This window comes from Mizuhopecten yessoensis, unplaced genomic scaffold, assembly GCF_002113885.1.
Source record: "Mizuhopecten yessoensis strain PY_sf001 unplaced genomic scaffold, ASM211388v2 scaffold3023, whole genome shotgun sequence".
NCBI lineage: Eukaryota > Metazoa > Mollusca > Bivalvia > Pectinida > Pectinidae > Mizuhopecten > Mizuhopecten yessoensis.
Genome location: NW_018404837.1, coordinates 1,189,585 through 1,198,065, shown reverse-complemented (window position 1 = coordinate 1,198,065; position 8,481 = coordinate 1,189,585). Strand labels below are relative to the sequence as shown.

Sequence of the window (8,481 nt, the reverse complement as noted above, 5' to 3'; positions counted from 1 at the left end):
TTTGCCTTGTATCCATTGTTTGACCACACAGATTTTTTTATTCTCTTGGCCTTGTATCCATTGTGTGACCATGTGGATTGTTTTTATTGTCTTGGCCTTGTATCCATTGTGTGACCACACGGATTGTTAATATTGTTTTGGCCTTGTATCCATTATGTGACCATGCGGATTGTTTTTATTCTCTTGGCCTTGTATCCATTGTGTGACCACATGGATTGTTTTTATTCTCTTGGCCTTGTAACCATTGTGTGACCATGTGGATTGTTTTTATTCTCTTGGCCTTGTAACCATTGTGTGACCATGTGGATTGTTTTTATTCTCTTGGCCTTGTAACCATTGTGTGACCATGTGGATTGTTTTTATTCTCTTGGCCGTGTATCCATTGTTTGACCACACAGATTTTTTTATTCTCTTGGCCTGATATCCATTGTGTGACCATGTGGATTGTTTTTATTCTCTTGGCCTTGTATCCATTGTTTGACCACACAGATTTTTTTATTCTCTTGGCCTTGTATCCATTGTGTGACCATGTGAACCTTGTAATATGTACGTATACAACAGTAACTAATCCGTACAAATCACGAAACAAATGGCCCTTCAGGTTTGAAATTTGTCTTGGACTTCCAAAGCTCTGTTAGATGTATCGCACAAAAAAGAAATTGAATTCCATTTAATTGATAAAAAGGTTTTATTTTTTTTTCATCTATATAATATTCTCTTTAAACAATTACACCTGATATATCGTATGTACTTAATTAAAACAAAAGTATTGAGAACTTGAGAGACATTTTGTATATAAATGGTAAGTCTAACCAGACTTGAACCAGTCGTTGATGCTGGTAATTACATTGACAGATTCTCCGGCCAACTCACGAATAATTTCCTTGTTCTGTGGCCAAAAGACGACTTTGTATGTCTCAAAAATTACCATAGCAACCAAATAAAGAATGCTTTCTATACAGATTGATTGGCAGGCATTGGTGATTATTGATGTTTTCCAGTGAACTCTTTATACGACCCAGATGTTGATGTTATAATCTGCTCTTTCATTTAGTATACGTTCGTATATCAGTTAATCATTTATATATTCTCTCAATCCTGGCTGCTTCCAGACGAGTTAAGGATATATACCACCTTAATTATTGTTTTGCATCTCCTTTTCCGAAGAGTTGCGTTCTAGCTAAATCTGTACAACATCATTTGATGAATGACAATTTTTTACTTTATTTAATTGATGACTTGAAAATGCCAACCCAGGAATGTATTCATTGAAGACACAGAAATAATTCTGAATTATTAGAAAAAGCTTGTTGTTATTTAAGAGAGTAAACTTTGAAATAAATCAGAGGTATAATGTGTAAGATATGTAGCATTGATGTACAAATTTTACTTGATGAAATGAACATTGTATTTAAATATCTTTAATTTTGAAAAGTGACTAATGTTCAGGAGTGTTTAGGGTTTTTGCATCTTCACAATTACGAGTGTTTACAATGTATATACATGTATACACTACAATGATATCAAAAATGAAATTCTCATGCATTGGATCCATTGTCTACTGGTATCATCTTTATTGTAAGTGTATGTGAGACATGGAAAATCGCATATAATGCAACCATCAGTGGTAGGACATTTCTCCTGTCAGACTGCTACATACAGGGATACACTCAAGCGTATGTCAGACTGCTACATACAGGGATACACTATGTGTATGTCAGATACACAATCTGGTACATACAGGGATACACTGAGTGTATGTCAGACTGCTACATACAGGGATACACTCAAGCATATGTCAGACTGCTACATACAGGGATACACTGTGAGCGTATGTCAGACTGCTACATACAGGGATACACTGTGAGCGTATGTCAGACTAGTACATACAGGGATACACTGTGAGCGTATGTCAGACTTGTACATACAGGGATACACTATGTGTATGTCAGACTGCTACATACAGGGATACACTGTGAGCGTATGTCAGACTGCTACATACAGGGAAACACTGAGTGTATGTCAGACTGGTACATACAGGGATACACTGAGTGTCAGACTGGTACATACAGGGATACACTATGTGTATGTTAGACTGCTACATACAGGGATACACTGTGAGCGTATGTCAGACTGGTACATACAGGGATACACTGAGTGTCAGACTGGTACATACAGGGATACACTGAGTGTCAGACTGGTACGTACAGGGATACACTATGTGTATGTCAGACTGCTACATACAGGGATACACTCAAACATATGTCAGAAGACTGGTACATACAGGGATACACATGAGCGTATGTCAGACTGGTACATACAGGTATATGTCAGACTGGTACATACAGGGATATGTCAGACTGGTACATACAGGGATACACGTGAGCATATGTCAGACTGGTACATACAGGGATATGTCAGATTGGTACATACAGGGATATGTCAGACTGGTACATACAGGGATATGTCAGAAGACTGGTACATACAGGGATATGTCATACAGGTACATACAGGGATACACGTGAGCGTATGTCAGACTGGTACATACGGATATACAAAGATACAGTATTAGCATATAAACGTAGAAATGTTTTCTATACATGTGCATGTCTGACCCTGTCCTTTGTTTGTGTCTATTTATAGAACTGCATGTGCATTGAGATGTGTATACAATGTAAGACGTGGTCGTGTAATCAAGGTAATAAATAGCACCAATACCAAAAATTCCTTCTTTTTTTCTGTTCTTTTTTTTGTAAAGAGTGTCAGAATGATTATTCAACAAAGCAACAATATAGGGGCTCATTTTAAGAAATTAAAATTTATTGCTTGAGTGAAGAGATACTTCCTGAAGACGATACACATTCAAAGGATGATGATCAGATAGAGGGGATACATTTTGGAGAGAATACATTGTACGCTTTAAAATCGACACAATTTAAAAGGAGCATGCTTTCGAGGAGATTGAGGATACACTTAGGAAAGAGTACACTATTAAATTGGATATGCTTTAAGAGAGTAAAATAATTATATGACTAGTACAGTAAGCATGAAGAAGGATAAAACTTGACTCTGGATAGGAATACACATGGGGAATGGGGAGAATTACTATCTTTACTGCCACAGTGCAGGCATTAATAGATAAATTGACAGCTCATTAACAAGATGTGACTTTGAATGAAAGAATCTTTTCCCACCACAATGATGTACACGGCCTCAGATATTTTATGTATTACATTAAATTACACCATTGAGGAACACATGGTATGATACTAATGTCAGACATCCTCCTTCAGTATCAGCTGATTCAGATCTTAAGTCTATGTCTTGTTAACTCATTCACCCCTGAAGACACATTTGAACTCTTCTAACAGAATGGTTGGAAAAGCTCATTATGAAATTTCAGAGGTGAATGAGTTAAAGCAATTTTGCTGAATATTGTATATCAAAAATCTGGATAAATGTAACTGTTGTCTTTGTCAATACTAACAATATCAAAAAGTCGAACACAAGGCTACAAAGCTAGTAATTCACTGTTAAAGGGACATTGAATATAGATGATAGCCATCCAACACCTACTATCGGCAGGGGTCATCCCAGCTTAGATTAATTCAATGAAAATAAACCCAATCTAATTTGAGTTTAAATTGAATCATCAGTGAGTAAAGGTCCAAATGTTAATTTCATTTGTAAATGCAGGAAATTTGATTTTAATTTAAATTGAATAGGCTTTGAGAAATTTCTTGTTAAAGGTCAAAATGTTATAAGATTAATCTTTATTGTGTCTGTTTAATTAAGATTTACTCTTTCACCGAACCGACAGATTGAAAGTGTTGATTGAGACAAACTTGGAATTATATATGCAACTGGCTAAACAGAAGTAACTAAATGGAGGCTATATGATGGCACTAATATACCATTCAGTAATATACAACAAAAGTAATTGTACTTTTCAGAAAAATATTTTCAGAATTTTTATACTGTTGCTGCTTTTTTAATTGTTTGATTTGTTGATAACATGTTAACAATAATCTTGTCCATTAATGGGGAATATTTGGAAAAAAATCCCAACAAACTTGTCCATTAGTGGGAAAGTGCAACAATATGGTTGTAAGCTCACCTGGCACGAAGTGCCAAGTGAGCTTATGCCGTGGCGCGGCGTCCGGCGTCCATCCGGCCGGCGTCAATATTTTACTTTAAACGACTGCTTCTTAATAACCGAAAGGCCTAGGGTGTCGATATTTGGCCAGAAGCAAACTGGGATGAAGGGCTACAAAGTTTGTTAAAATTAATGATCTTGACCCATTTTCAAGGTCACAGGGGTCAAATATGTTAAAAACTTTAAACATCTTCTTCTCGATAACCAAACTACCCAGGGAGATGATATTGGCAGTAGCATGCTTGGGTGAAGGGCTACAAATTTTGTTCAAATGCATGACCTTCACCCATATTCAAGGTCACAGGGGTCAAATATGTTAAAAACTTTAAACAACTTCTTCTCAATAACCAAAATGCCCAGGGTGATGATATTTGGCCAGTAGCATGCTGAGATGAAGGGCTACAAAGTTTGTTCAAATGAATGACCTTCACCCATATTCAAGGTCACAGGGGTCAAATATGTTAAAAACTTTAAACAACTTCTTCTGAATAACCAAAATGCCCAGGGTGATGATATTTGGCCAGTAGCATGCTGAGATGAAGGGCTACAAAGTTTGTTCAAATGAATGACCTTCACCCATATTCAAGGTCACAGGGGTCAAATATGTTAAAAACTTTAAACAACTTCTTCTGAATAACCAAAATGCCCAGGGTGATGATATTTGGCCAGTAGCATGCTGAGATGAAGGGCTACAAAGTTTGTTCAAATGAATGACCTTCACCCATATTCAAGGTCACAGGGGTCAAATATGTTAAAAACTTTAAACAACTTCTTCTGAATAACCAAAATGCCCAGGGTGATGATATTTGGTCAGTAGCATACTAGGATCAAGGGCTACCAAGTTTGTTTAAATGTATGACCTTGAATCATATTCAAGGTCACAAGGAGCAAATATGTTCAAAATATTTAAACAACTTGTTCTGAATAACCAAAAGGCTCAGGATGTTGATATTTATTCAGTAACATGCTGGCATCAAGGACTACTATGTTTGTTAAATTGAAATACTTTGACTTATATTCAAGGTCACAGGGGTCAAATTTGTAAAAAATGTAAACGACCTCTTCTGAATAACCATGGGTCCCAGGATGTTGATACTTTGCAAGTTGCATCCTGAGATGAAAGGCTATAAAATTTGTTCAACATGATGACTTTGTTCGACTTTCAATCACAGGGGTGAAATGTTTAAAAAAACAAAAATGGGTCTTTTGAATGAATTTTAATCATAAATTCTGATATTTTGCCTGTAGCTTTATTTTAGATCACTTTTAAGGTTACAAGTGTGAGATTTATACCAGGTGAACGATACAGGCCCATTGGGCCTCTTGTTTATATTTGTCAGAAATCTTCTTCTTCAAAACTGTGATGATCAGATGATTGACCTGGAGATTTTGACAAATGATGAGTTAGTAAATGTTTGTGGAAGTTTACTCAAATTGATAAAATTAGTGAAGAATAAAAACAAATTTGAAATTCTTATTAACTTTTTTTTTTTTTTTTTTTTTGAGAAACTACTGGTAAGTAAAAATATTCAATGCTTCCTGTTTTGTTTTTCATGAATCATTACAATTTTCATTGCATTGTTCCATATACATGTATATATGTCATGTCACAAATTTCTATGGCACATGATACTTATCAAAAGTTTATTTGGTAGTGTTATTATATGGGTAATAGCCAGAGCGAATTAAAATAATTTATTTGCATTCACTTTACAGTTGCTGACCTTAAAAACATCATTCAACATAGATTTATAATCTTTACGAAAGTCAAATATGTGAGTGACACAGGTGCTGTGGGCCTCTTTTTTAAAAACTGTTTATTAGTGATGATTGAATTGACTTGATTTTGAATACTAAAAGATTCATTGATTCATTTCGCACAAACAATTTATGAAGCTTACATCATCATAGATTTATTCTCAGTTTAAATTCACTGCAAGCAAACATTTCTCTGACAGCCTTAATAAACTTCTACTATAATTTGATATCCCTGTGTACTTAATTGGAATTTGCCATGTCAAATTTCCATATTTTATAAGTGTAACAGTTGCCATCAAGTTTGCCTTACAAAACTACAGATATCTATACCTTTATTTCAAAGACGGACAAAATTTCTAATTCATTGAAGCGCTGGCCAAACATTGGTTATGATTTTGTGAAACACAGTAAGAGAAAACACAGATATATTGTTTGTATAAAACTTGATAATATGTTATCCCATGCAGTGTTCATGGTCTAAATTCTTTATCACATTGCTGAATGATTTGGTTTAGAAGAAGAAGGGTTTATTGAACATGATATTGTGAAAAATCTCTACCATGTTATCTGTGACAAACTAAATTATATTGCTATGATTTCAACCGTTTATACATAAAATGTTATCAAATGTGTATTGAAGTACAGTGTAGCCTACATTTACTGGCACAGTTTTGGTTGTCAAAAATCGACCATTCACTGGATCTGAGTCAGATGGGAAGTTTAGAAGGTTGGCTAGAAATGGGTCACTTATGGTAGGCTGTGGTTGCTGCGGGATCTCTTCTTCACAGATACTGTGAACATACAGTATGGGAGGACAATGTGAGGACTTACATTGGTTTACCAGACAAATTTATTTGGTGTTGATACGTCTAGACGACAGCATTACATATCTCAGATTATTCAATTAAGGAGACAGACACTCTGTCCAGATATTTATCAGGTAATATGACACTATTTCCAGACATTCATTAGGTGATATAGAATATAAAATCACTCAAAAAACATTCATTGCTATTTTTAAAAATATATTTACTTATGACTATTGACCTGTTCACGTCTAGACTTCAATTATCTTGAGTTACCTCAAAGTTTTTCTTGACAAAGATCCTCTAGTTTTAGATTTAGATGCTTGCTTTTATGTTAAAATTGAAATTTTTGTCACATATTTTTTTCTTCCCTTCTTTCAGCATACTGATCAGAAATATTCAGAAAGTGGAAAAGACAAGAAAGAGTACATGATACTTGTGGCTCAAATCTGGCCTTTACAAGTATAGTTTCCTATTGAGAACTGGAAGGATCAAGTTACAGCCCCTCCAAATCCACACAAACACCTTGGAACCTCCAACTCAATTGTACGAACCACACCCATAACCAAATATATGAATGGGGAATTTTTGAGTGTCAAGTCAGCTTGAAAATGTCAGGGCGTCATGTGGAGAACATCACACAAAGTATAGAACATATTGAGTATATTTAGAGATGGGTGTGTTTCCTGACCAACAAAGGAAATTTGATCCAGTAAACCCACCTACTAATGTGGAGTAAGTACTTCTGATCTTGACTCTTTTGTATGAACAAGGTCAGCAAAAGTACTAGCGAGATTTAGTCTTCAGAGTTTTGTTTTGTTTATATAGATATATAAAATCACCTGAAGAGCCCCAAGATGGGCGAAAGCGCTAGCCGATCATATTAGTCTTCATGTTTTGTTTTATTTATAAATATATATATATATATGTTTTCTTTTGATGCATCGTCAATGCGTTATTGCCTTGTCAGTGTTTTTCTTTTCATTTTTCTGTAAAAAAAAATATATAAAAAGGAAGGTGAATATGAGATTCTTAAAGTGGGATAAAATCACATGTTAATCACACTTACAAAGGGATTGTGTAGTGTACTTGTAACTGGGCTGGGTTAGTTCTTAGTGAATGTTTGAAGAACTCAAAAACACTGTATAATCAGTTCATGGATATTTGTGCACTTCCAAATAAGATGATCAAATTCCATGAATCAATATCTGTCTGTTTCATCTTCTACATTTTCAGATATCCTTATACATAGATATGTGTATCCTGAATTCTGGCTGTGGGCCGAATTCCTAGACTCTTCCATAATGTATGAATATGTCAGTTGACCCAGGGTCAGGAGTATGATGCCATGTCCAAGTCCAGCAGAAATATAGAAAACATTTTGTATAATTAAAAGGCTTACATGAGTAAACTACTTAGGTGTTTTTTTTCTTCTTGATAAATTTGAAAATAAATAATATTCATTACTCAGCACAACCAATCACAAGACACAACACTGTAGGTATTGTCACTTACAAATATTTACTTCTGACAACGAGTCAATATTCAGTTTGTGCATCTGAATCCCATTTTGATGCACAGAACTTACCGTATAACTCAGCGACACTTGGAGAGAGGTCTGTTCAAGTTAACAAATCAATGGCCATGCAGCACGCAACTGCCACCACTTAAATGGGGGAAATAGAGGGCTTTTCGGACAGAAAACGACGTCTATCAGTTAAAATGTGACTGATGGTCTTCTCGTCTCGACCAGCTAATGGA

At 35.2% G+C, this 8,481-nt stretch overlaps 1 long non-coding RNA gene across 2 annotated transcripts in view; it reads left to right on the top strand.

The window, feature by feature from the left end:
- The window catches only part of LOC110446885, a 71,636-nt gene extending 63,515 nt beyond the window's left edge, over positions 1-8,121 (top strand). The window contains exons 3-4 of one of the 2 annotated variants that reach the window (XR_002462515.1): positions 7,102-7,455; positions 7,957-8,121. This is a non-coding gene — a long non-coding RNA (uncharacterized LOC110446885). Of the gene's footprint in view, positions 1-7,101; positions 7,592-7,956 lie in introns of those variants that run through there. The other variant, XR_002462514.1, reaches the window with a different exon arrangement.
- Positions 8,122-8,481: the final 360 nt, after the last annotated feature.